The 22,404-nt window shown below is 35.3% G+C and overlaps 1 protein-coding gene across 33 annotated transcripts in view; it reads right to left on the bottom strand.

The window, feature by feature from the left end:
- The window catches only part of CNTN1 (contactin 1), a 347,842-nt gene that overhangs the window by 259,092 nt on the left and 66,346 nt on the right, over window positions 1-22,404 (bottom strand). For 4 of the 33 annotated variants that reach the window (XM_070619415.1, XM_070619432.1, XM_070619411.1 and 1 more), the window contains exon 2: window positions 21,501-21,565. The exons of the other annotated variants lie outside the window; for them this stretch is intronic. The gene's annotated coding sequence lies outside the window, so the exon portion shown is untranslated. The remainder of the gene's footprint in view (window positions 1-21,500; window positions 21,566-22,404) is intronic. 33 annotated transcript variants of the gene reach the window in all.

The following is a 22,404-nucleotide window of genomic DNA, read 5'->3' as shown; positions in this document are numbered from 1 at the left end:
TCTAATTCACAGAAATATGCCATATATGATGGCATCAGTCCTGGCCTGACTCTAAAGATCTTGTTCTTTTCTTTTTTTTGAGGAAGATTAGCCCTGAGCTAACATCTGCCACCATCCTCCTCCTTTTGCTGAGGAAGACTGGCCTTGAGCTAACATCCATGCCCATCTTCCTCTACTTTATATGTGGGATGCCTGCCACAGCATGCCTTGACAAGTGGTGTGTAGATCTACACCTGGAATCCGAATCAGTGAAGCCCAGGCGGCCAAAATAGAATGTGCAAACAACAGCTGTGCCACTGGGCTGGTCCTAAAGATTTTGTTCTTTTACATTATGCTGAACTCTGTGCCATGAGGGCCACCTGGAGAGTTACAAAGAGTAAGGTGTTGAGGAAATTCTGTGTTTCTAGACTGAATATGTAATGTTAACTCCTTTCTTGCCTTTAAGTCTTGGCAAGAGTTTATTACTATGAAAGCAGAGAAAGGTTTTATACATATGAAAGAAATTTCAAGACAGAATTGACAGGACTTGATAACAGACTGGATATAGGAATGAAAAAAAGAGATAGAAATCAGATCCTCTGAACATTCTAGCATGGTAGACCAGATGTATGGATATGTTACTAATGAAGATTGGGAGACAGAGTCTGGGGAAAGAGGGAAGATGACTTTTTTTTTAAGGTTCAGTGAGAGAAGATGAAGAAATCAAAAGGAAGTTGAAAATATGTACCTGGAGTTAAGAGAGTGATCAAGGCTAGAATCAGGGCTTTGGGTGCTGGTATTATAGAAGTTTGAGAGCTAATGCCAAGAGAAGGAGAGAAGCTATGTGGGAAGAATCTAGGACTGGGAGAGATGGGACCTACAAGATGAGCCAAAAAAGAAATAACACTGTAAAAGTGTGATCAGAGAAGGGATACAATAAGTTAAAAATAGGATCACTGAAGCCAAAAACAAACAAAAAGTATGTTAATGAAAAGAGCTTCTTAAGAATGTCCCCTTCTTCAGAGAGTTCCAGGAAGATGAGAACTGTGCAGAAACCATTCCAGCTGGCAATTCAAGAGTAACTAGTGAATTCTGCAAAGTCAGTCTCAATCCAATAGCAAAGGAAGCTGTCAGAATAGCACAGAGGGGGCCAGCCCGGTGGTGTGTTGGTTAAGTTCACACACTCCACTTTGGCAGCCTGGGGTCCATGAGTTTGGATCCTGGGTGTGAACCTACATACCACTCAAGCCATGCTGTGGGGGTATTCCACATAGAAGAACTAGAAGGACTTACAACTAGGATATACAACTATGTACTGGGGCTTTGGGGAGAAAAAAAAAGAGGAAGATTGGCAACAGATTTTAGGTCAGGGCCAATCCGCCTCACCTACAAGAAGAGAATAGCATGGAGGATAAAAATGTAGAAATAAAGGGTGCAGACTATTTTTTTAAATCTAAAACTTAGGAGAAGGAAGAAAAAGAGGAATGAGGAATGGGGAAAGATTTGTTTTCTTTCATGTTTGTTTTTAATAATGGAAGCTCTCTGGACACTTTTGTAGTTAGGAAAGTATCCAGAGGGAAAGGAGCAATTTAAGACATAAAAAGGGGGATGAATAATTGACACCATTGTATTTCACAGAAAACCCGACTATCCCAAGTCACAAATCAGTAGTGGCTGCAAGTGAAATCTGTCCTGATTCTACCTTTTCTTTAAGTAGCTTTGAGATTTAATTTGCATACCATGAAACTGACCAATTTTAAGTATACAATTCAATGAACTTTAGTATATTTACAAAGGCTTTATTTTTATGTGCCCAGTAACTGGCATAACAGTATGAACTCTTGGTCTTATCTGTCTTAGAACGTTGTAGGAATTCTGAACTCAATCATGAGAATAGACGTATAAATCAAAAGAATAATAGAGAAATATCAGTGCTATGGGCTGCAATAACATTACAGCTCACCATGTGGAATGAGGCAAATGCCCTAAATAATTGCTTTTGTACTTTTTACAATAGATAATTAATAACCCACACTGCATGAATCAAATAAACATTTGTTTTATAATATTAAGAATCCATCTATATCTGTAATTGACTCATAAAGTAACTATGCAGTAGCATACTACTTACCTTACAGTACATTTTTGCCTCATATTGATCGCTAAGGTTTGTTTTTGTTCACTTGTTTATTTTTGGCCATACTTCCTAGGGCAATTTTGTGCCATTTCAAGAAGCCATTGTGTTTGTTCTTTGTGTTTAACCTTCACCTTGGGTTGTAAAAACTTGGCTGGTGCCTACAAATTACAAAACCATCTAACTCTTTCAGCAGTCTTTTGTGAAATTCATAGATTTAGCTATCTGTACACCTTGTCTTCTGAATGATGATTTCTAGACCTACATGTTCACGGATTTGGGGAAAAAAAAGCTGTTCAAATGAAGGAAGAAGTAAACAATACAAAAATAAAGAGGAACCATGGCCTAGTCGTAATATACCTACATAGTTACCCATCAATAGGATATCAGACTTACAGAGATGTAGACAAAGATATATACTTATTTTGTACCGAAAAATGTAATGGAGAACAAAACTGAAGAGCTAAACCTAAACTACTCAAACTTCTAGGTAGTTATACTTCATATCTAAAAATTTCCCAAAATTAAATCTAAGAAGGAAATCTACCTAAATACACATGCATTATGTTAAAAAAATTAATCTAACTCTTCATTAGATTATGTTAGCTCTTCTTCAAATTTGGCATGTGAAGTTATTAAAACAAATCTTTCCTCCATGCAGTATACAAAGAAAAGTGACCTCTTTCTTATTATACATTAGAAATACTTCTTAAGACTTACGTTGTTTTAATTTCTTTCTCAAAGATTTTAGTAAACCTTGATTTAAAAAACAAAAGTAAAGAAAGGAAAAAAAACTTAAAAATAGGAGAATATAGTATAATTTAAATGTTTTTATCATAATTAAAGAAGATTAAATAACTACTAAATTAAATATTAAGATGAGAGTTAAATGTGTGATTTCTATAGGTATTTGTGAAATTAGACTAAGTGGGAAGAGGTGAAGTACTTTTTAAAGCACAGACTCTGTCACCTTGAGTTTGTTTATTTGTTTGTTAAAATTTTCACAAAAGTTGACAATCATTGTTAATTTTTTATCCATGAGGGGACTACTACCAGCTCAAATATATTTTCTATAATCATTATTCAACTATTTGTTGTCTTGTGCGATTGCAAATTTTCCTCTTATGGATGATAGAACTACTGATAGACCCATTTCTTCCCTTAATCATCCAAAAATGAATTCTAGTCTTTGAAATTCTCCTGACACTAATCACTATTGCCTTCTTAGACTGCCGTTCTAGCCACACAAAGCCCAGGCGACTTGGGAATCTTCCAAGCAACTCTTTCAAATGTGAGGCTCCTTCTATCAACAATTCTCACTTTTAGATCCTATTTCTGAAAGAAATTCTCAGATGTTCAATTGTTTCGTCATCATCTCTCGTGACTGATCAACTCAGCCCACGTGTATCAGTCAAGTGATTCTCTTACCTTACCATCTTCTTCATTTGCAATTCCATGTTTTTGCTCATAAGATTCTATCTACCTTCTGCAAACCAGTATCAACTACCGATTTCAAACTACATTCATATAGGATGAGGAAGTTATGACTTTAAAAATAAGCACGGAAAAAAGCAAACAAAAGTCAGCAAGTCTGAACTGATAATGTTGAATATGAATCAATACGGTAATGAGAGAGGTAAAAAGCGATTGCATGATAAAATTGCATCAGTAACTACAGAATTAAGAATTCATGTTAAGGATGATAAAAATCATTAACAAACGTTTATTGAGCTTGTTCTATGTGCCAGACACTTCTGGATATTGCAAATATAGTGATAACCAATGAGAACAAGTCAAACACATCCTTGCTCCCACTGAGCTTAAATTTTAGAGATGGGAGATGCTAAGAGTGCTGGTAAAAATAAGTACCATGAAGATTATATTTGATCAAACCACATCAGGAGTCTTGTATCCTATACTAAACACATGCTTCTAATGATTATGTGTAAAATATAGATCATGTAAACTAATGTTTGCTGATGCACTGTTTTGGAATTGTTCTCTATCTTTTGTGAACAGTTTGCTTCTTAAGAACAGACATCACGTCTAACACTTGCCACGAAGTACTTAGAATAGCAACATAAATAAAGCAGAGCTCAGAAAAATCTTTTTTTTTTTAAGTAAAGAATGCTGAGCATCACCATAAAGCTAATACCTTTGGTTTTATTTTCACTTTGTTTTTTGTTTTCGTTTTTGAAGTCTTCCTACTGTTCACAACAGCACAAATTTAACATATGAAAGTCAACAAAATGTTATATACTACAGTATATATAATAAAATCAATTCCTAGGTTTATGCATTTATTTTTATATTTTTAGAAATAAATATAGCTGTTGAGCATTTGAAAGGATGGAAAGATGTCTGAATCTTCACTGTTCCAGAAGATGAACATAAGAATAAAAATTAAATGCACTTAACCATACTGTCATTTTCTCAAATGGAAAGTGCCAAGCCAGTCATTGCAGAGGAGAAATAGGCTACAGGATTACATAGAATCTTTTATCAGTTTGTTTCATAAAACAAGTCTGAAATTCAGTTTCCTTTAATTCAGGTATTAAGCTTCATACAGTTAAATTCATTGAAAGTTATTTTATACAAACAACATCAGAGTCAAGAGATATGGTGGCTACATTGTATCAATCTTTAAAAGTAATATCAATCAAAGTAATGTGTTTATGCACTCTGCCTATAGAAGATCAATTACTGAAAGCTTATGCAAATATGTACATATAGATAGATGGATATATAAAGATAATGATATTGACGCAGATATAGATATAAGACCTGCTTTGTTGTTAAATGTTTTGACTATCACTCTTGGATTATACATACACCTATATTTTTAAAGAAGAGGAATCATTTAAAGCACAACAATATGATATTTTTTGGCACTTTTAAGTTTTTCATAAACCACATACTTTGGGTAAACTGGGTAACTCAAAATTCCATGACAGGAGTACTTCTAGAACCTTATATTATACATCAGGTGAAGGAAAAATAAAATATTCTGGCCTGTTTTGAATAACAAGAAGATAAGGAAAGTGAGAAAAAGATGGAACAAGAAAGGACTATGGTAAAGGACTATGGGATTTGTCTGCTTTTAGAAAAATGAGAGAAGAGAGAAAAAAGAGAACAACAACTCACAATAAATGCTTATTCTCTTTCCTGTCCACGACTCTGAATAACAGAGCAAACCAACACACACAGAGTTAGTGTTTTGGACCCCGACCTTATCTACATGTAAGTGACTCCACATAATAGGAGTCACTTTGGGATGAAGTCTGGGGGATATATTATAATTCTGTAAACTTCTAGCCCTGTTTTATCATCTAACACCCAACTTCTGAAAAGAGGAGCTTGAACCCTTGCTTTCTATTTCTGTCTCACATCACTCTCCCTCAACCCTGTCTAGCTTCCCCATCACACTTGCTGACTCCAAGATCTCACTTCCCACCCACTCCCTAACACTGCAGATGGCTCCCTCTTCCTCTGCTGCCCTGAAAGTTCTCTCATCAAGGTCAATCACCTAATTACAAGTAATTCAAAAGATACACATATTTTTAGTTCTGATCTTATTTGACCTTTATGTGGCTTTATCACCCTTAAGCCCCTTTCTGTTTGGAAAAGCTTTCTTCATTCAGACAACACCACATTTTCCTTATTCTGTCCCTACTCCTTTAGCTACGCCTTACTTTCCTTTGTGACCTCCTTTGTTCATCCTTTAGTGAAGACATTCCTCACAGATCCATCTTGGGTTTTATTTCCTTCCTATGTATATTTTCTTCACATCTACATTTTTAATGACCAACTCTAGGCTGGTAAATCCAAATCCAGACATAAACCCAACTGGTTACTGATCATCTTTACTTGGATGGTCCACAGAGACATAAAATTTAACAAACCTAAAACTGAACTCATTATCATGTCATTATCCTTCCTCCAAATTAATCCTCTTTTTAGGTTTCCTGGTTAGTTGTTGGCACCACCTTTCATCCTGTTGCTCAAGTAAGAAATCCGAGCACCCTCTGGCCCCTCTCTCACTCTCATCTCATACTTCCAAAAACCAAGTTCTGCTGATTCTTCTTTCAAACATCTTTCAAATCTATCCACTTCTCTTTATCTCCATTTAGACAATATGGTCATTTCTTCCACAACTCTCATACATGTTTATGCAATAGCCTAACTGCATACAATTGTTCCCAGGTCAAATCTATAATGCTTACTGCAGTCAGAGTGACCTTTTGAAAATGTTATCCTAATTATTTCACTCCCTTGTTCAAAATCCTGTAATGGTTCCCCACTATTTTTCATTCATTTACTGAACACTTGGCTTATTTACAGAATGTATATTATGCTAGGCCCTTTCTGAGCGCCAGGGCTACGGTGACCACAAGATATTACCTAGCAAGACACGATCTCCTTCCTGCAGCAAGACATTGGTTCTTCGATTAAACCCAGAATCCAGATTACAGTATCAGGACTCTCCAAGGATCACAATGCTTCATTTGCCTTTTTTGAATCTTAGTGAATGAGCTTACCCAGAATTTCTCATCCCATAAATGTTACAGATATCTATTTCCCTACTTTGTTTCTGCTTCATCTCTCAGTCCCTTCCACATTGAACCTGGACCTGCTATCTCCAAGTCTACTACTGAAACAGTTTGAATGCCTCAGCTTGGCTGCATTCTCCAGCAGAGCTCCCCAAAGTTCCCCAAACTACACTTTCACCAAGAACATCCCCTCCCCCCAAAAATATTGTTTTGGGTTAGATCTGCCATATCCTGGCTTGGTCTCTGAATTTTGACTTTTCTCACAAAGAGCTATAGATTTGTTTCTCCTTTCTTAAATTTTTTGTATCACTAATTACTTTCTAATTTCAAAATATAAAGCTTTGTTCTTAACCCAATTTCTCCTCATTTTCTTTACAGTATATATTGGTATTGTCTAATTTTTCCTTTCTAAAGCTCTTTTTTCTTTGGTGTTTACAATACAGCACTATTTGGGGCATTCTGCCAGCTGTCTTGGCTTTTCTGTCCTTATCATTGGCTTATGTTTTTTCTGTCATCCAATAAAAAGAGCAGACATTACGCAAAATCTGACTATCATTCTCTTATCTTTTCTCTCTGAACATAAATGAGTTCTTTCATACACCTTCACATTTTCAACAATCATTTCTAGATCTCTCACTTTAGTTTCAGAACCAATGATGCTCAATTCTTGAGTTTCCAGATGCTGCTAGAGGTCTCCTTTGTCTGAAACTCATGGTGCCCCTCTTCTTTAATCCCCCTCACAACTTCTTTATTTTCCTGTGGACTGTATTTCAGTTATTATTAGATGAGATAATATGTGTAAATGACATACCGTGGATGGCACACAGTAAGGCTCAGTATTTATCAGTCCCTTCTTCCTCATTTATCTAAGCTTGAAACATTAGTGCATTTTACTTCCACTTCTCTTGGAAAGTAAATGTGTGTAAAGTGGCAATCTTATTGGAGTCTACACCATTTTTAGTCTCCCTGTCCCACCCTACAGAAGCCCTTCTTTCTATTGCTTAGATAACCACAACTTTCTAACTAACCTCCTCTTTCCACTTTATCCTACACACTGATTCCAGATAAATATTCCTACTTCACAGCCTTAATCATCTGATTGGCCTGTTCAGATACATTCAATGGCTTCCCAACATCTGTTGAATAATAAATTTGAGCTTATGAAGGTACAGAATGATACTCGCATCCCTTTTGGTGAGCATAAATATTCAACTCAGAGTATTGGATTACTAGGTGATAGAAAACATGGTAAAAATCCTACAAGTATAAAGTTTATCTTCAAAGCATAGCACTTGAACAAGTGTTACAGAGTTCCCTTCCATTTTTCTTATTCCTTAATGTTAATTCCAGAATAGATTTTAGTTGTTTACTCTCTGGCTTTAAACTGCTCACATTACAATTAAAATTCCTGTTCTAGGTACATGACTATGGAACTCATCTTACCATAAAGTGAATGCAAGAGTGTATGGTTACAGACAAATGAGTGTGACTGTTTCAGTCTAGGAAAGAACATATTCTCATTGCTTTTTACTTATACAGCATATATGAAAAATAAATTTATCTTTAAGATTCAAATACTTGAAGGCAGTTTAGAAACAACACTTCTATTCAGAATCACTTGAATAATTCACAATTCTGTATAACGTCTACATTATATTAGGGTGCAGATAAAGCATAAATATGAGAAATAAGATTATACGAAAAGTTAGAAGTGAAGCCAAAATTAATATTATGATTTCTGGTTATCCAGGTTTCTCCTCAAGCAAACTTACTTTAATATATAAGTATAAGCATGATTTCTTGAGAACTCTAAGGAGCCAGGAGCCCTAAAGACTCAGGTTCGAATCCTCCTTTGACATCGGCCATGTGATTCCATCCAAATTGCTATGTGTGTATATCTCAAATGTCTTTATTTAGAAAACAATCTGCTGGGGACAGCCCAGCGGTGCACCACGGTTAAGTTCACATGTTCCGCTTCTCGGAGGCCAGGGGTTTGCTGGTTCAGATCCTGGGTGAGGACATGGCACCGCTTGGGAAAGCCATGCTGTGGTAGACATCCCACGTATAAATAGAGGAAGATGGGCGTGGATGTTAGCTCAGGGCCAGTCTTCCTCAGCATAAAAGAGGAAGATTGGCAGTAGTTAGCTCAGGGCTAGTCTTCCTCAAAAAAAAACCCCCCAAAACAGAAAACAATCTGCCTCCTCAGCATGACTGCACAAGAGCTGAGGAGACCAATGAAGTGCATAGAACATAGTCTAAGATGAAGGAGAAAAGCCTCAAATGAAGAAGAAAACATTTATTTATTTTCCAAAGGAATTTCATTGTTTTCGCTCCTAATGCTACCCTAAGCTTTCTTGGCACTGAAGAGACCACACCCATAGAGAAAGAAAACCATCCCTCCCCCGCTCCACTTCCACACTCACACCTTTTCTCTGCATAGCACTTGGCAAGAGGGAGGGAATAAGGAACATTTAAATTGTTTTTGCAATTCTATAAAAATCTTTATAAAGTTGGTATGATTAAATAATTAGTATTATTAAATAATAACAGATTCTATATTTTATTTCTAGTCACCTACATTAGAAGTCCACCACCCACCCTAAGCCAATTTTTATTTTACAATTGGCCATTCTGGATGGTGCCATAGGCAACCACATCCCATAGCTGCCCATCCTGCTGGCTAACTCTGCAGCTCAGGTGCTCACAAAAACAGCGATACAAATCTCTCTCACTTATCAACGTTATCATTAGTTAATCCCAAGGCGAGGACTTTCTGAGCAACATAGATTAAATATTCTTAGATATCCTATTTCTGAACTGTCTAAACTAGACATACCCTCTTAAATATATAGTTTCCCGTCTCTTGCAGAATGTTTACAAGAGTAACATTATAAAAGAAATGATACTAGATGATTTTAATTTAATTGAAAATAAAGCTGCTCAGCTAATTATCCTAAAGCCAGTGTGAAAAAATGTGCATATTGATCAGTCAAGAAAAGACTACAGGGAATGAGGCTGGTGTAGAGGAAAAAATTCTGGTTTATAATCCATAAGAAGTGGTTTTAGCCCAGATTCTAATATGTTCTAACTGTGATCCCAAGTCAATGAGATTTTGCAAGTGTCATTTATTTTAAGCTATAGTACAATGTGATGTATTTCTAATGTGATTTCCTATTAGAATAACATATATGTCTAAGGGTTTCACGAGACTCTCTTGGATTTCTTTCCTGGGTTTCCAAAGGAGCAGGTTTCTCTGGTATGCGCACAAAGTATTTTATTAGCAAGCGAAAACGCACTGAGGCTTCTGACTTGATAAGCAAAGCAAGATTCAACTCATGGGATTGGAAAACAATTAATTAAAATTGAAACCCTAATAAGGAGGTTTCCACATCATTAGTTTCATAATGCACCTGCCTCTGTTTATTTCACTGTCACTAGTAAAATTTAATTGCTTCATATTTCATATTTATTATTTTGCATATAGTATGTGCTTTAGATTATCCAACATATCTCAAGTAATAGAAAAAGCATTAATTAATCCAGGCCAGTCTTAGTCTCTTTTGCACGGGCTCTGATCAACCTTTTTTATACACACATTTTGGAAATTTTTGTGACTATATTTTTGTTAATTATATGTTATCTCTTAAGTCTTCTGTACTCCTCATAACAGCACCTAGCCTCTAAAATTCCAGTTTGAACCTTGATCTACAAATTGGTTTAAACTATATAGACACTCTTTAAAAATTATTTTCATGGCTTCAATATCCAAAGATCTGAACATACACACAAATACATAGTTAATAAAACCTAATGACAATATTTAAACAAAATTTTGAGATAGGAAATTTCTGGTTTTATTTTTACATGCTTTTTTTCAGTACAAATTTAATTCTTCTAGCACTAATTTCATATCCAGTTCCAAATAATATCACAGCTAAATGGCTTTTTAGAAAACACTCAAGGGGTTATAATTACTTCCTTTGAAAATTTTCTACATGAAAACACTGAACCTGAGAACTATTCTTTTTCCAGGTTGCTGACTTGGTGAATCTGTCCCCCCATCCCCTGAATAACTGGGGATATGAAGACTGCCAGTTTATTACAGACAGCTAGTTAAGATAACAGGCTAAGGATGAAATCTTGCCTAGACATATATTTCTACATTTATCACAATTTATTATTGCCTTAAAAATATCTAAACACAGTCCAGGGCCAGGACCCTGGTAATAACAAGAAGGTAATTGCCTCAGGTGCAAAATTTAAGGGGACCCCACAAAAATTGGTAATAAAGATAAGTAACATTTTAATGTAATGTTCTAAAACCTCAAAATTAATGTAAAAATCTATGATGAACAAAATATTAAAATTTTAGATAAAGAAAAGATCTTATATAGCATATCCGGCTAAGTTAGTCCTCATGCTTGCCATTTATTTCATTTCACACTGGTTAATTGTAGAGTAACTACAGTTCAACTCGTAAATGTCAGTATAAAAGTCATTAAACAATAAATCTATAATTTTATTGTTTTTCCTCCCCTATAAATGGAATTTTAATTGTTGGCCATGGGCAAATGTGAGATGTTCTTTATATTCTGCTGTTTTCAAAAGAATCACATTGGTTGTGATATTTAATAGTACTAAAACTCATGTTTATTAGGAGGCCCAATTTAATATAATGCTATTCTTCTCTCCTTATGAATAATTATCAGGTTGTTCGTATGCTTTAGATGAAGACATTATTGTAACTACTTAATTTCATTTTGATGGAATTATTCCATTTATTTTTAAGATTTTTTAAAAAGCACTTTGAATCCATAAATAAAAATAAGAATAATAAATTCTTTTACACTTCCACACAGACGCATTATGGTTAAGTGTGACTTTGTAATTTATAACAATGAATTGCAACTAGAGGATACCTACACCTTCTTAGACCCTTTGTTGATGCTGTTTTTGGAGAAGTGGCTCACACTGACCATCACAGCACACTGTTTTGGGGAAGACCATCAGAACTTGAATAGTTACATATAAATAACAGATGCTTATGTATAATAAAATCAAAATAAATAGTCCTTGACTGCAACAAGCATAAAGGTTTCCATTATTCAAAATTGGAGAAAATGTCAACAACGGGCACTGTAGACATCATTTCTTGCTGAAGCACCACTACTTTGTCTAAGTTTCTCATTTTGCATTTGAACGGAGGGGGCAGCCTTTCAGCTGACCTAACGAGCACACTGCTGCAAAATGAGTGGCCAACCTGTGTGCAATTGCAGTTCAGCCAGAAAGAATGCTAGTTCTTGGCTTCAGTGCTTTCTTTGAAGAAATTATTCAGGCCTTTCTGTGGCATGGAACACTGTGATCAGCCAGGAACTGTTAGAGATGAAAATAACCTTTCTTTGTTATAACCCCCAAATGTAGTACTTGTTTCAATCTCATAGGAGACTCTTGTACCTAGTTTAAAAAAAGCGGGGGTGAGGGGGGAGTGGGTGGAATCAGTCATGCCCTAGCCTTTTTCTATAAAGGATATGATTTCCTAACTTAGTATGTGTTCACAAGGGATTTGTAAGAGCAGTAAAAGCCAAGTGCTTTAACAAAAACATAATACCATTTTGAAAGTGCTCAGATATGGTCAAAGAATGCTGAAGATAGAGGAGGAAGAGCTGATTTGAGGGCCCTCTCTACTCTTGCTAGTTGTACGATGTCGACTTCTGATTTGAAGTGTCCTTTTCCATAAAATGGCATTACTAATCCCCATGTCACAGAGTTGTGCTAAGAATTAGTAACATGACTACTATAAATAATTTGTAAACTATGAACTCTTACACAAATGTCATGAGGGAATTTAAAAGATAACAAAATATAGTAGAATATAAAGTAAGGCTGTAAAGCCAATCTCCATTGTACTGGGAAGAAAATTAATTTTAAAATTATTGTCATCACACAGAAGTATGACCTGATAAATAAAGATACTGCAATGAAATAATTTCTTTTTTTTTTCCTTTTTGCTGAGGAAGATTAGCTCTGAGCTAACATCTGTGCCAGTCTTCCTCTACTTTATATGTGGGTTGCCACCACAGCATGGCTGACAGGTAGTGTAGATCCACACCTGGGATCTGAACCTGTAAACTCGGGCCACCAAAGTAGAGTGTGCCAAACTTAATCACTAAACCAGCGGGCAGACCCCTGAAATCATTTCTTACATTAATATTTTCCCTATTAGGAACATGAACTCAAAGATTGAAGAAATAATGATGCTTACAATTTACTAGGTTAGGGAAGTCAATTCATTAAGAAAAACACTTTAAAAGTTATTTTTACTTACAAAAAAATGAGAAAAACCTTTAGAAAAGTGGTTAGAAAATTATCTCAGTTTGAAGAGTATTTAAGTAACATAAAAAGAATGGACACTAAGAACAAGATAATTCCATTGTTAAGGAATAATTGAAGAGTCAATATTTTATAACATAGTATTATTAGACCACGAGTAATTACCAGAGTAGACATTATGTAAAATAAATTGGAAATTGACAATACTCTTATTGAGTATGTTAAAAATGTATAGTTTCTTGCATCGTTACATTGGCTTTCCTTAAAATAACTTTATAAAATATAGATGTGCTTTGTATGGCAAAAGAATTTTGACTAAAGCATATAGAATTCTTAAATTTTATTTTTTATAATGATCAATTTCTCTTTTCTCCTATTCTACTAACTCTTCCTGGGAAATGTTACCCACTCTGGGTTTTCATTACTATTAGCATATGATTCTCTAATCTCTTTCCATTCCCAATCTCTCTTCTGAAGTCCACATTCCTATTTTCAATTATCTACTGGACATGATACTTGAATATTTCCCACAGACCCTCACCCTGTTCCAAAGAAACCTCAACATCTCTCACCCACTGACTTCTGCTTCTGTCCCTATATTCCAGTCTGATTGAAAAGAACTGTGACCCAGACAGTGACTCATGTCTAAAATGTGGCAGTCACAATCTTTCCCGACCTCAGGCCCATCTGATCAGTCACCAAATTAAGTGGATTCTACTTCTAAAACATTTGTCATGTTAGATTTCATCCCCACTTTCCAACTTCTTTTCTTATCCTCTCTCCCATGTATTGCGCTCTACTATATGATTTCTCTATTTAGAAACACCCTGTTGGGGTTTACTGGATAAGCGGAGTAGAAGAATCCATTCAAGGATTACAGGAAATTTAGTGCCACTGTCTCCTCCTAAAAGCTAGTAGCACCCTACAGTCATTGGCATGATCAACCTTCCCCATCTTACACATTTCTAAACACCTCAAAGGGTGATGATACAGTTCTCTAAAAATCTCATTAAATGTCCTGCCTCTGAGCCTTTAAAACCTATTCTTCAGTGCCTTTGGAATGCTCTTTCCTCCAACATCTGCCTAGAAAACTGTCAGGCACTTCTCAAGCCTCAGCCTGTAGGACCTTTTCTTCTCTGAAAACTTCCTCCAGCTAAATTGCCCATGCTCATCTCTATCTTCCACAGCACTGGATATATCTTTTGCACAGGACTTGCAAAATTTCATTTTAATTTGTTTTTGCATGTCTTATTCCCTTCAAGACTTATGAGCTCCATCAAGGCATAAACCATGGTTTTGCATTTTTATATCCCCAGACCTGTAAACAGTAGGAGATTAATAAATGTGTGATTCCATTCATTCTTTCATGATTAAATAATGTTTTAAATTCTTTATCAGCAGAAAATATGGATAAATGTTATATGAGCTTTTTCTAACTGTTCTTGTTGAGGTTACCCAAATTACCTAAAATCAATAGTCACTGTTTTCATGTTACTTAACCTCTTAGAAGCATTCATCAAAATTAACCACTTAACTCCATCTTGAAACAGTTTTTCCTTGACTCTGTTAGCCAAATGCTTATGGTTTTCCTCTTTCTTTGCTAACCACTCCTTCTTGCTCTCCTCTGCTTGTTCTTCCCCCTCTGTTCTATCTCTGAAGTTGGAATGCTTTAGGAATCTTCTCTATCTAAACACTCCCCCAGGTGACCTCATTAAACCTATGCTTCTAAGTACTATTTACATGAATCCCTAAGCTATATATCCATTTCCAACTTTTCCCCTGAGCTCCAAATCTTTATATCCTACTGCTGAACTGACATTTCCACTTGGACGTTAAATAGGCATCAAAACTCAGCATGGCCAAACTTGACATATTCTTCCAACTAGTTCCTTTCTAAGTCTTCTCCTCAGAAAACATCACCACCATTTACACTGTAGCTTAAGCCATTAAAACAAAAATTTAGTTATTCTTGATTCTTTTATTTACCTTACTTTCTCCATGTCCAATCTATTATCAAGTCTTGTTAGCAATATCCTTGATGAACCTAATATCTTAATATATATATGTGTATTACATATTACATTTATATGTATGACCTAAAATATATAATATGAAACATTGCACCCAATTACTGCAAATATACATTCTTTTCACATGTTTACGGGACATTTACAAATAGTGTTCTTATGCTGGACCAGAAAGCAAGACTCACAAATCTAATAGAACGTTTTCTCTAATCTCAGTGAAAATTTAACTTGAAATCATTAGCAAAAAATAGCTACACAATCCTCAAATGTTAGGAAATTAAGTAATATGCTGCTAAATAATCCATAGTTCAAAGAAGAAATTTAAAAATGCCTAGATTGTATGATTTCACAAAGGGAGGGATTATAAGGGAGATTTCTGAGATGCTTCTGTTTGCTTGTTCTTCCTTCTGAACAAGACAGCCTTAAAATTCCTCTCAGCTTGATTAAACTTTAGACAGGTTTCTTCCTATAGGCTCCTGATATCCTTTTTCTTAGAGTATTTACTTTAGAAAATTTTCAATTGTAAATTCTTTCTCTGCTCCTTTGAGACGTAAATTTTCTACTAGCCAGGAAAGTCTTTCTCAAGGACCTGGAAGCCATCCCTTTGAAATGTAATCATCAAGAAAAATAGCAACCCTATCTCCCAGTCTGATGGGAAAGTAGGAGCCTAACTTCAATAAGCAATAATTAGCAAACACAAATAGCCTAATCACATTGACCAATCTCTCTCTCTTAAGGTTCTCCAGTACATTTCCACTACCTCACTGTAGCATTTAAAAATCATCCTGCCTTTAACTCAGTGGAGTTGGGTTCAATCTCTTTCCTTCCACCATTGCAATAATCTCTCTCCTCTTTGCAATAGTCCTGAATAAAGTCTTCCTTGCATGTTTAACTGGTGTGGTACAATTTTTCTTTCATACTTCCAACCCACAGTTTCCAGAAAATCCCATTGGTAGATTACAGGATTGTTTACCAAATAATTACTTTCCCCCTATCCTCTCAATAGAAGGAGCATGTTTTCCCACTCTATTAATTTTGAACTTAGCCATGTGACTAGCTTTGGCAAATGCTAAGCATTGATGCAAGCAGAGGTGAATGAGCCATCTCTAAGCAAAGCCTTTAAAGGTGTTTGCCTGGTTTGACTTGGTCCATGCTATTCCTGTCCTCAACTCCTACACCCTGCCAGCATTTCCTCCACCTCCTGCTATCAGAAAAGCATGCCGAGGTAGATACTGACTCCTTGATGATATATTCTGAGAGACTCCAGGCCTGGAGTCTGAAACTTGGAGCAATGCTGTTGCAGACAATGCCCAGACACATGACTGAGAAATGTGTTCTTGTAAGCCACTGAGATTTTCAGCATAACGCAATATATTTACAGTAAACACGTGAGGTTTTCAGTGAATAAGCCATGGATGTTACACCCTTCTGAAGGCCCACTCTGTTTTCCACTTTTTGTTCTGTGGCACCCCGAACAAAGATCAAAATCCTTAACATGACCTACGAAGTCCGCCGTGATCTGTCCCCAGTCATCTCTTTTACCTCACTTTACTTCCATTTTCTTTTCTTTCTCTGCACACTAGCCACAGTAGCTTTCTTTCTAGTCTCCCAGTACACTATGTTCCTTCCCTCCATACATTTGCTCTTACTTTTTCCATTCTAAACATTCTTAGCTGCGTGGCTCCCTCCCCCCCACCTTATTTACATAATAAAGTTCTACTACACCTTCAGATCTCCACTTAAATGCCTCTATCAGCAAAGTCTTTGCTGACCTTCCCTCAAGGTTTAAGTTCCTTTAATACGCAGATTTATAAACTCACCTTATTTACCTTCAGACCACTCATCTCACTTTTTAATTATATACTTTCATTATTATTATTATGTGATTAATTTCTGTCTCAGCCACTAGACATAAACCATAGAAGATAAGCAACCATGTAAGATATGGCTCACCATCATATCTCTGAAGCCTGCACATGGTATGGCACAAAGCAGGCTCTCTGCCAGTTCTAGGGAGGTTCAAACTCAGCTCCTTTCACACAACTCCCTTGCTCCTTTCACTATTAAATGCAGTAGAGTATTCACCCTTGCACATTATATAAGGAGGCTTACTTTTCACTTTGTTTTATTTTGAACTCATGCTGTATTTGTGATTATACATCTTCCTCATCTCAAATATTGCAGATGACTTTTCTGCCTAAGTAGAATTTTACTTTGGATAAATTCTGATCATTTCTCTGAATTTTCAAGATCACTTTAAATTCTAATCTGTCCTCTAAAGTGATAGTCTTCACTGTGTGCCCATGGGCTAATTATTTTCTCTCTCATCTTGATTACCTACGCTGTTAAAGAATGCACTTAGCAGGCCATCTCTGATAAATGTATTCCATAAAATGTCAAGGGTGTGCCCTAAATCTCTCTTATAGGGCAATTTAAACCAATTTCTTCTTCTTTGGAAATGATAAACGGATAACTTAGAAGTGATCTTTTTATATTTATAAGAGTGAAATCCATGATGTAGGCACTCAGTATTCCTCTCAAAGAGAAAAAAATCTAGTTTAAATATATGCTTAGTTGTAGCAACCCAAAGGTTAATACAGTTGAGCCTGATTGTGAATTAAAGAGGAAAAAAAAGCATACAGTCTGGAATAGAAGACCTGGTCCTGTCTATGCTAGTCAATATGCATGGTAACAACTGATGCTAACAAAAAACACAGAGTAATCAGTTATCCTGCATTGCCGTTCAGCTTAAATTAGAATTCTGGTGTTAATTTGAAAGTTTGATTAAGCTTAGAAATTTAGCCTATTCAAAATAACATTCTAATTTCTCTGTGATTCTAGCCCTTAATGATTATTCATTGAAAAGACAAAGAGCTCCCAAAATCCAAATGAACAGAAAAAAAAATTCTACCTAGGGAAAAAACTGGTAAGATTAAAATGAATATAAAATAAATACTCATATCTGCAACTGCTATAAATCAGTAGAAAAAAAAAATTCTCACTCTTCAGAGTATTTTAAACTTATCCATGCAAGAAATAACCTAAAACTCAAAATATATTTTAATGCCCCATGTCCAATGCCAAGCTGACAGCCAGCAATCAAAATTGACTGAATCAAATATTTTAGAAATAGTTTGCTAAAACTTTCCAGGGGGAAAAAAGAAAACTGGAAATTAAAGAAAAATAAATCTTATATTATCATAATTTCCTGAGTCAAATATACTTTAAAAAGATACCCTCTATGATAATATGAGAAAATTGTGTTGCATAAATAAAAAGAAGTGTTACTACACTAATTAATAAAGTATATTTTTCTAAGAATTGGTACAAATGGGAAATACTAAAAATTTGAATGTGTTTAGATAAATCTCTGACAGTTCCTTAGTAAATGAATTGTCAATATTCCAAATTGTATTTCACTTACAGATGTTAATGTGTTTATTTGCAAAAAGGTTGCCTGTCAAATACATTTGTGAAATACATGTAATCTTCTCTGAAGAAGACTACATGCAATTTTCTCTGAAGATTGTAATACACATTTCAAATAAACCTGTTTAATTGGACTGATCCAGATTTTTTTCTAAACTTATTTGACAGAGTAATTGTTTTTCCCCTGAGACAATTCAGTGTTCTGGGGCATATAGTTTGGGTAAAGTTAAATTAGAGGAAGCCAGGTAAAAGAGTACATCCGTAGCCTCTAACTATGAGATCAAAGAAGAAATGCTGTGTTAGATACCTCTAATTAGAACTAGTAAGGTTCTTATTTTATTTGCCAAAACTGATCCCATCTGATAAACCTTATATTAATGACTATTAATTGAATAATTTGAACTGTAACTCATATTTATCCTTATAAAATAAAAACAAAACACAGAACAAATGCCAAATACAATTCAAAAACATTTCCTGAAAAAAGGAAAAAGATTTGAAACTATATTTTGTTTGTTTGGTTGGTTGGTTGGTTGTTTTTTTTCTTTTTTTTTTTTTTTTGAGGAAGATTAGCCCTGAGCTAACTACTGCTAATCCTCCTCTTTTTGCTGAGGAAGACTGGGCCTGAGCTAACATCCATGCCCATCTTCCTCTGTTTATACGTGGGATGCCTACCACAGCATGGCTTTTTGCCAAGCGGTGCCATGTCCGCACCCGGGATCCAAACCGGTGAACCCTGGCCACCAAGAATCAGAACGTGCAAACTTAACCGCTATGCCACTGGGCCGGCCCCGAAACTATATTTTGAAGGTCACACTGCATACCTCAAAAAATAACCCACCCCACACCAAAGCATACTCTAGTAAAATTATCAGACTTTAAAGTAAAAGAGAAAAATCTTTTGGGCATCTGTATACAATGACCAAGTCACTTATTAGAGAAAGAAAGAAAATCAGACTGTCATCTCAATAGCACTCCTTTATTTATATACACATTTGTAAATATAAATAAATAAAGATATACAGCCTATCCAGGCTGCAATTCATCTACTAAAATACGTATACATATATATTTTTAAAAAACAAGCTATTTTTTGGCTAAATGAGGGGATGAAAAGAATAGAGTGCAAGACATGAGCTACAAACTAGATATTTTGAATACAATTTATTTTGTACTTTTGTCATTGAACCACGTAAATATTTCAGGTACTTATAAAACAAAACCAAATTTTAAACAAGGAGATTCTAAAATTAAAAATAGAACCAAACCAATAAACCCAAATCTGTATCCAGTTGGGATAATCACATTAAGAGCAACTATTCCTAATGAGGACTTGCTACTCGACGGGCATAACGTCTCAATTATGCAAGATGAGCAAGCTCTAGAGATCAGCTGCACAGCACCGTCCCTATGTTAACAGGATTGTATCACACATATAAGAATTTGTTAAGAAGGGAGATCTCATGTTCTTACTATAATAAATTTAAAAAAAAAACACACACACATTCCCAGTAATTTGACCTCAGATTCCTAGTAGGCTTTTCTATGGGGGAAAAGAACTGCAAAAAAAAAAAAACACCCAAATTACCTGCTATCAGTAATAATAATGTTAGCAGTAGGGTTGTGTATTGTAGACACTGTTCTGTGCATAATGTTCGATAAAATAAATGTGTGATTTTTGTGATAATATCATTTTATCACCCCTGATTTTCCTGACATAAGGATCCTTGGCACGGGAGAAAGGAAATATAGATGTAAGATGGAAGAGATTAACTAGAATTCCTGAAGTCTTCAATTTCAACTGTATAAATCAGTATGAACTAACATATTTGATATTTGAAATCAAAACAATACATATTTTTCCTACACTGTCAACTAAAACAACAAAAACCAATAATCAACCAGTGGCAACAGGATCTGCTAGCAAGAAAATTGAAGAAATGCTAAAGGAATCATAGAACTTGAAGAAAATGGTTGATTCCAGATTCAAGGTAAGTTATGTACAAGTGGGTGGAGTATGAGAAAACCAGATGCACCTTGAGTTGATAACTGCTGAAACCGGGTCACGTGTGTATAAGGATTCATCATACTTTTAGATCTAGTTTTGTACATATAAGAAATTTTTCATAATACAAACAAAACAAAACGAACCAGATCTCATGGTCTATTGGGATGCTGAGTCTGCTCCAATGCCAAGTTGAAAGCCCATGAAGGTTATTCATAAATGTTTCATAAGCTGCAGAAAACACAATTTTGAAGCAGCTAGAAAGGGCTACATTCCAACAGGTAATCTAAATGATGGTAACCTCTTGCCGTTATAGTCTAACTGGGTTTTACTCGAAAAAAGTTACGTGTATTTCTTAGTTCGAGGTCTGCAATGGACTGAATTGTGTCTCCCCTAGATCCCTATGTTGAAGCCCTAACCCCCAAAGTGATGGATGGTATTTGGAGATGGAGACTTTGGGAGATAAATAGGTTTAGATGAGGTCATCAGTGTGGGGCCCTCATGAGGGGATTAATGTCCTTAGACAAAGAGACACTAGAGAACTTGCTTTTCTCTCTCTCTGGCATGTGAGGACACAATGAGAAAGTGACCATCTGCAGGGTAGGAAGAGGGTCCTCACCAAAACCTGACCATGATCTTGGACTACCCAGCCTCTCGAAATGTGACAAAATAAATTTCTTTTGTTTAAGCCATCCAGAGTATGGTATTTTTTTATGACAGCCCAAGCTGACTAATACAGGGCCTTTGTCTTGGGGCTCAATAAATAGTAGCAGAATTTAAAATGGTAGCTGATTTCTCTTTAAGTTGCCTATAAAATTCTCAAAACACTAAAAGAACACTTTGTTTTAAATTTGAAATATTCTGAGTATATAAACATAAATCAACTACTGTGTAAAATATTCATAATACAAGAGGCTAAAAATGTAAATGATTAGAAACATTAAATCACTGACATGATTACAGAATGACACATTATAAAAATAGGGCAGCCACAATTAGAATCATGCTACATAATAACCGTCTACAATGTGGAAAAAATTTCTTGCCTTGGGCATCAAATTAAGGTGAATAGTTTTCTTCTGCATAAGAAAATGAATAACGCATATCCAGTCTGTTAAAGAGAAAAGAAGGGAAAACGAATTTACATTTGTTATCTTAATTAATCCTTGACAACACCAAGGGCTCGTTCCACTACATCATGCTATTTCTAGTTTTCTACATATATACTAAATAGCAGTTAATTAATTACCAAATATTTCTACTTACTACCAAACTACCAAGTAGAGTACTTACTACTCTAGTACTGTGTATTTAGCACAAAAACATAAAGATATTTAATTATTTTTATATAAAGAGAAAATAGAGATAGATAAATGGTTTTCTTTTTTTTATAAGATTTTCAATTCATCTTTAGTTGGGTTTTTAAAAAAGTGAGTAAAGGGTACAGTCCCACTGAGGAGAGCATCAAGCTTACAGTTGTGAGTGCTAATCTGTGCTAATAGCTGACCATTGACTAAGTACAACAGTGTGTATGATAGTGACAGTCAAAATCAATAAATCAGGAGATAACTATACTTCAAGGTTATTATTCCAGTGGTGAGAATTTCTTGAAGTAATGGGTGACATCATCTTTGAGTCCTAAATCTAATAACTACCACAAGGCAAACAGCACCTTACCTTTATACCATTTTCCTACTTGTGTTTCTAATCACACCATTCTTAAGGAAAGGGTTGTGAATAGGAATTCTGATGAGAAGAATGAATGCTCGGAGTTGGAAGATTGCTTTAAAAAGTATACTTGGTTTCTGGAGGAAGTCACAGGAAAATGGAAGAGAATATTTGACCCCCTAAATTTTCATGCATTCAGTCAACAACTAATTATTGGCTGCCTACTATGTGCCAGTAATTATAAGTGTGGGAAATCAGCCACAAACAAGACGAGCAAAATCA

This window comes from Equus przewalskii, chromosome 5, assembly GCF_037783145.1.
Source record: "Equus przewalskii isolate Varuska chromosome 5, EquPr2, whole genome shotgun sequence".
Lineage (NCBI taxonomy): Eukaryota > Metazoa > Chordata > Mammalia > Perissodactyla > Equidae > Equus > Equus przewalskii.
The sequence above is the reverse complement of the archived record's forward strand: the minus strand, read 5'-3'. Positions and strand labels throughout refer to the sequence as shown.